This window comes from Equus asinus, chromosome 2, assembly GCF_041296235.1.
Source record: "Equus asinus isolate D_3611 breed Donkey chromosome 2, EquAss-T2T_v2, whole genome shotgun sequence".
Taxonomy (NCBI): domain Eukaryota; kingdom Metazoa; phylum Chordata; class Mammalia; order Perissodactyla; family Equidae; genus Equus; species Equus asinus.
This window is the reverse complement of record NC_091791.1, coordinates 26678500-26684569: the sequence shown is the minus strand read 5'-3', so window position 1 is coordinate 26684569 and position 6070 is coordinate 26678500. Positions and strand designations below refer to the sequence as shown.

The 6070-nt window shown below is 51.7% G+C and overlaps 1 protein-coding gene across 2 annotated transcripts in view; it reads right to left on the bottom strand.

The window, feature by feature from the left end:
* The window catches only part of SH3PXD2A (SH3 and PX domains 2A), a 245523-nt gene that overhangs the window by 170504 nt on the left and 68949 nt on the right, over positions 1–6070 (bottom strand). The gene's annotated exons all lie outside the window — the stretch shown is intronic.

The window sequence follows — 6070 nt, the reverse complement described above, 5'->3', positions numbered from 1 at the left end:
ACCGACATGGACTATAGAGGAGTCATTAAAATTCTCTCCTTGTCACTGCAGTCCTTTGAGTTGTCACACAAAGAGCAGCAAGCAGAGCACTCAAGTCTGGAGCCTGGGCTCCAAACTGCACCAGCTGACTGAGTGACCCTTTGCAAGGCCCTTATCCTCGTCTACACAATGGGGGAAGATGATGCAACTCACAGGGAAGAGATGAGAACCCAGAGAAGATGCTGTGGTGGGTGTGTCCTATAACGAGAAACGGGCAGCAGAGGCGTGAGGCCGCACGGCAGTTGCTCAGCAAGTTCCCCGGATGAGGCCAGGTGGAGGGCGGGTAAACAGGAAGGATGCAGGGAATCACTACACCCGTCAGGGAACAGACTTCACATCCCATATATCCCTGAAGCAGCAGTCAGCGAGAGAGAGCAGGCAGAGAGGACCCAACCACCCTGGCAAGGAGCTGCCTGCAGTGGGTGCGTTGGGCTGCTGGGGCATGGACCCACGCCATGCCGAGGCTAAGGCACAGGGCGCTGGAACACACCCCAGCTTTGAGAGGGAGCCCATCCCAGCTTCCAGTCCTTAACAAGTCAAAGGAGTCTTCCCTGACCATTTTCTGGAAAACATGCAAGACTTCACTCCTTAAAATCCCTTCCCAATCAAGCTATTACCTAGGACAGCCCGTGTGCTGCACGAGCAGGATTCGGCACGCGTGTATGTAAGTCATGATCCATGACTTGATTGGGAGCTGGGAGACCCACACAGGCACAAGGGATTTATTTACCTAGTAGCCTTAGGTGTCAGCCTGCTGGGAGACATAAAAAGCCATGCAGTGAGAGTTCAGGAAAGGACAAGCCCAGTGTGGCTGAGTGAGCAAAGCAGGCATCCCAGACAAGGACACAGAAGAGGTAGGCCTTGTATAAAGGATAGCTGGAGAAAGGGGGACAGCCCTCCAGAGGGAGGAATGGTGAACATAAAGGCTTGGCAGTGGGAGTGTCAGGACTGCTGGATGGAGTGAAGTGACTTGTTCATGAATTCCAAGAAATGCTGCCACGTGTCACAGAAACTGGCAGGACCCAGCGTGGAGGCCTCTGATGGTTTATTCCAGTGATTTGGGGGTGACCACACAGTTGGCCCCAGAGCAGGATAAGGACAGATGCCTGATGTGCCACTCCACAGGGGGAACTATGGCATCCTAATGCATCACCAGCAATGGGATGAGATGGAGAATGGCATTTCCAGAAGTCATCTCACGGATGGTACCACACGTGGTTGGCATCTCTGGAGAGGGGGATGGCAGGGGAGACGCCCCAGATGCCTGCTCGAGTGATAACACTCACTAAACTGCTGTCTATATGGCCGGGTCTGGTGACGGGTTGGTCCTTTGCTTTGCTGTGAGTCTGAGATGAACAACTCAGGACAACAGAGGAGGCTGTGGGCACCACCAGGGTCCTTCTCCCCTCTCCCCACCACCTTCCCATAGATGCTGAAGACATTCCAAACAGGCATTTAAAGACCACTGGTTTGAAGGGAACACAAAATTGTTAGCCTCTCCAGGGAGCCCAACCACCTCACTTTGGCCTTGTCTATCCCAAGGTCACCTCTCCAGGAGATACAGCTTGGCATCCCGGGCACAAATGCAGTTGGGAGCACATACTCTTTTTTTTTTGCTGGGAAAGATTCACCTGAGCTAACATCTGTGGCCAATCTTCCTCTTTTGTTCCCCATCTCCAAAGCCCCAATACATGGTTGCATATCCTAGTTGTAATCCTTCTAGTTCTTCTTTGTGGGATGCTGCCACAGCATGGCAACTGACAGATGAGTGGTGTGGTTCCATGACCGGGAAACGAACCCAGGCCGATGAAGAAGTCAGAATACCGAACTTTAACCACCAGGCCATCAGGGCTGGCTCAGGAGCACACAGCTTGAGCAAACGTTCCTTGGCTCTCGGTCTGACTCTGCAAACCCTGTGCTAAGACACTCCTGCCGTCCCAGAGCCAAGATCTCAAAACTAAGGAGACCCAGGGCTGGCGGGGGAGGGTAGCACTTTCACAAGTGCCCCGGCCTCTGCACCTACAGGACCAACTGTGCAGGAGCAAGCGAGCAACAGGAGCTGTGTGCTTCAAAAACATCAGTGAATTAATGGATCCTCCCTTGCCTGCCTCTCTGGGCTGTTATGAGAGTCAGAGGATTAGAATATTGAGCAATTATTGACGCAAAAATTGAGCAATTGCGGGGCCGGCCCGGCGGCACAGCAGTTAAAGTTGCATGTTCCGCTTTGGCGGCCCAGGGTTGGCCAGTTTGGATCCCAGGTGTGGACCTATACACCACTTGTCAAGCCATGCTGTGGCAGGCGTCCCACATATAAAGCAGAGGAAGATGGGCACGGATGTTAGCTCAGGGCTAATCTTCCTCAAGAATAAAAAAAATTGAGCAATTACTATGTGTCACCCACAGGGTAGATGCGATTAGTCCTGTGTTTTATAGATGAGGAGATAGATGCACAGAGAAGTTAGGGAACTTGCTCAATAACACACAGGAAGGTAGTGATTGAGGCAAGAGTGGAGCCCAGGTCACTGGGCTTCCCAAAGCTATGCATTTTCCCCTTGGAGGCGGAACAGCACAGATAGGGTCTCCCAAATGTATGCACAAGCCCCCATCCCTACACAGGATCGATATCACCACCACTATGATTTAACTAATATTTCTCTTTGAGTCCCTTTCTGGAAAAACTTGAATACTTAGTGTCCTTGTATGTTACTTTCCTATTACTGCTGTAACAAATCACTATGACTTGGTGGCTTAAAACAACACAAATTTATTTCTTAGCCTTCTGGAGGTCAGAAATCCAAAACGAGTCTCAAGGAGCTAAAACCAAGCTGTCAGCAGGGCCGTTTCCCTCCTAAGGCTCTAAGGGAGAACCTGTTTCCTTGAGGTTTTTAGCTTCTAGGGGCCACCTATAGTCCTTGGCTTGTGGCCTCTTCCTCCATCTTCAAAGCACATTACTCCAGTCTCTGCTTCTGTTGTCACATCTTCTCTGACTCCCCTGCCTCCTTCTTATAAGGACACTTGTGATTACGTTGGGCCCATCTGGAGAATCCAGACTGATCTCCCCGTCTCAGGATCCTTAATCACACGTGCAAAGTCCCTTTCACCAGAGAAGGCAAGATTCACACATTCTGGGGGTTCGGATGTGGGTATCTTTGGGGGGACCACTATTCAGACTATCCTAAGCCACATGCAAAGCAATAATAGCTGCGAAATCATAAATGTATTGTGTGTGTGTGTGTGTGTGTGTCCTAACTATATTAGTTTACGGCCACCATAACAGACTACCACAGATGGAATGGATTAAACAATAGAAATTCATTGTCCTAGTTCTGGAGGCTAGAAGTCTGAGATCAAGGTATTGGCAGAGCCGGTTCCTTCTGAGGGCTGTGAGGGCGGATCCGTTCCAGGCCTCTCCCAGGCCTTTCTAGCTTCTGGTGGTTTGCTGGCAATCTCTGGTGTTCCTTGGCTTGTGGAAACATCACCCAGTTTTCTGCGTTCATCTTCATACGATGTTCTCCCTGTGTGCACATCTGTGTCCAAATTTCTCCTTTTTATAAGGACACCAGTCATTGGATTAGGGGCCCACCCTACCCCAGGATGACCTCATCTTAACTAATTACATCTGCAACAACCCTGTTTCCAAATTAGGTCGCATTCTAGGTACTGGAGTGAGGACTTCAATACGTCAATTTTAGAGGACACATAAGACTTCAACTCCTAACATCAACACACATTAAAACAACACATTACTATTAAAAGATAAAGAATTTGCCCACTTATTACCAAAATTCTCTTTCTGAACTCAACAGTGGTGCCTAAACAACATAGTGGAAAATGTGAATCATAATAATAAATGGTGCATAGCTAATCAGATCTGGATTCAAGTCAGTGTCCTCATCTGTAAAATGGGATCATGCTAGAACCCGCCTGATAGGGTGGGCAAGAGGATTAAATGACATAATGTTTGTAAAGCCCTTGGCACAGAGCCTGGCATAGACTAAGTATCCCCTACACATTAGCTGTTATCATCATTCCTGTCATCGGCATCACTCTTGTGATGACACCAGGCTGCATCCCTAATGCCAGGGAAAGTGCTTGGGAAGCTACAGCCCTGAGGTCAGGAAGGCAGCCAGGAGACCCTGGGAGGGGTCTTGGCCAGGCCGTGAGCGTCTGGCGGCCCCAGGGGAGCTGACCAGCTGGTGTGCGTGGGCTGGGCTCGGGGAGGAAGCCTCTGGCTTTTCCAGCTGCACATCGGGTGTGTGGGGGCTGGCTGGGACATATTTTACATTAACATGGTGGGACCTGAGCTGACAGCCTAACACCCGCAGCGAGACGCACACAGAGCAAAGAAAGCAAAGATGTGGGATGGCGCTATCCAGGAACCTCGTCAAGCCTAGAAGGTGTCCAAGCCATTGGCTCCCCCTGCTCCCCTGACACTGCCCAGCGGGTTCCTTCCACCCACCCCCACCACGCTGACCCACAGCCTTCAGAGAAAGCACTGGATAGGATCCGAGAGAGGAGGGCTCCAGTGCCAGCCTGCCAAGGCTTGCTGGGGGACCGGGTCAAGCAGCTTGGCCTCTCTGGGTGGCACGGGCCTCATCTGTGAAATGCGTGCCCTGTCTCCACGGGTTTTGTGAAGATCCAAGAAGACATGTGAGAAAGGGCTGGCACACACCAGACGCAATTATTCCTACTTAACTTCTCTGAGCCTTAGTCTACTCATCTGTGAAATGGGCTCCAGCCTATTTTTCTCCTCCCTGGGGGCTGACATGAACTTGAAAAGGGAAAATGTAGATGAAAAGTGCTTTAATGCACGCCAGCCCAGGAAGAACCCAGTAGAAGCAGTTGCCTCTCTCAGCACCGTTTTACCATCATTTTAGTACTGTAGTTAGTGATGGAACGCTTGAGCTCTGAAGTCAGAATTCCAGCTTATTCCTTCCTAGCTACGTGACCTTGGCCAAGGCACTTAACGTCTCTGGGGCCCAGTTTTCTCCTCTGTAAGGCACAGGTGAGTAAAAACAGCCACCCCATGGTGGTGTGTGGATCAAATGAGATAAGCAGGTGAGCGCAGTGCCTGGATGACTATAAGTGCTGACAAATGGGGTCACATTTTTCATGGTGAAGAGACCCCAGTACTATCTTCCTGTCTTGGGTTCTCTCCTCCAGCCCTTTCTGCTTTCAGGGAGCTGCTCGGGGCTGCCCCCCACCCTCACTGTCAATGGCTGGAAGGACTTCAGCGTGCTTCACCTGTAACTACACAAAGCTCTTGTGCTTTGTCCCAACACGAGCTCGCTCATGCTCCCCTTGGCCAAGAGGGAAGAGTGTGATGCTACAGCAGCCAGCCACCTGGAAAGCTGGTGACCAACAGGGCCGGGTCAGAGATGCTGGATTCAGGCAGTTCTGAGCCTGGCTTCAGGCAGAACAGGGAGAGCTTCCCCCAGACTCCAAGCTTGAGATATAGTTTCCTACTGTGCAACTGAGCTACACCCCAATCCCCTCCCAACACGCCAGTGTCAGCCCCTGGCTGCTTGCTGGCCCCTCTTTCCTAGCATCCCCAGGAAGGTGCGGGGCTGGAGGAGCCGGGCACTGGGGCAGGGAGCATGAGAGCCGGGCAGGGTGAGGGGTGGGGCTGGAGGGGTCTTCTGAGACTGGGAGGAAGAACGTACACTTCCTCCTCCAGGCAATAGGGAGCCCCTGGAGGACACTGAGCAGAGGAGTAACACTGCGAAGTGGAGTTCTAGAAAGATAGATCTGCCCAGTGCATGGGATGGATCAGTGGTGAAAGAAACATCTGTGTGGTGGACACATCGCCAGAGAAATCCTGGAGCTGGCCCAGGGAGTCGGAGATGACACCCCCGCAGAGAATGAGGCCAGCCTAAGAGGCGGCTGCCCACAAGGGTGTGTGTGTGTTTTCCGGCGGGGTCCAGGCTGAGGTCGCTCTGCTCCCTCCTGAAGGGGTCTCTAGCTATCCCTTAGTCTTACAGAGAACCCCTCCCAAGGTTTCTAAACACCCCACCCCCAACCCCCGCCAAAG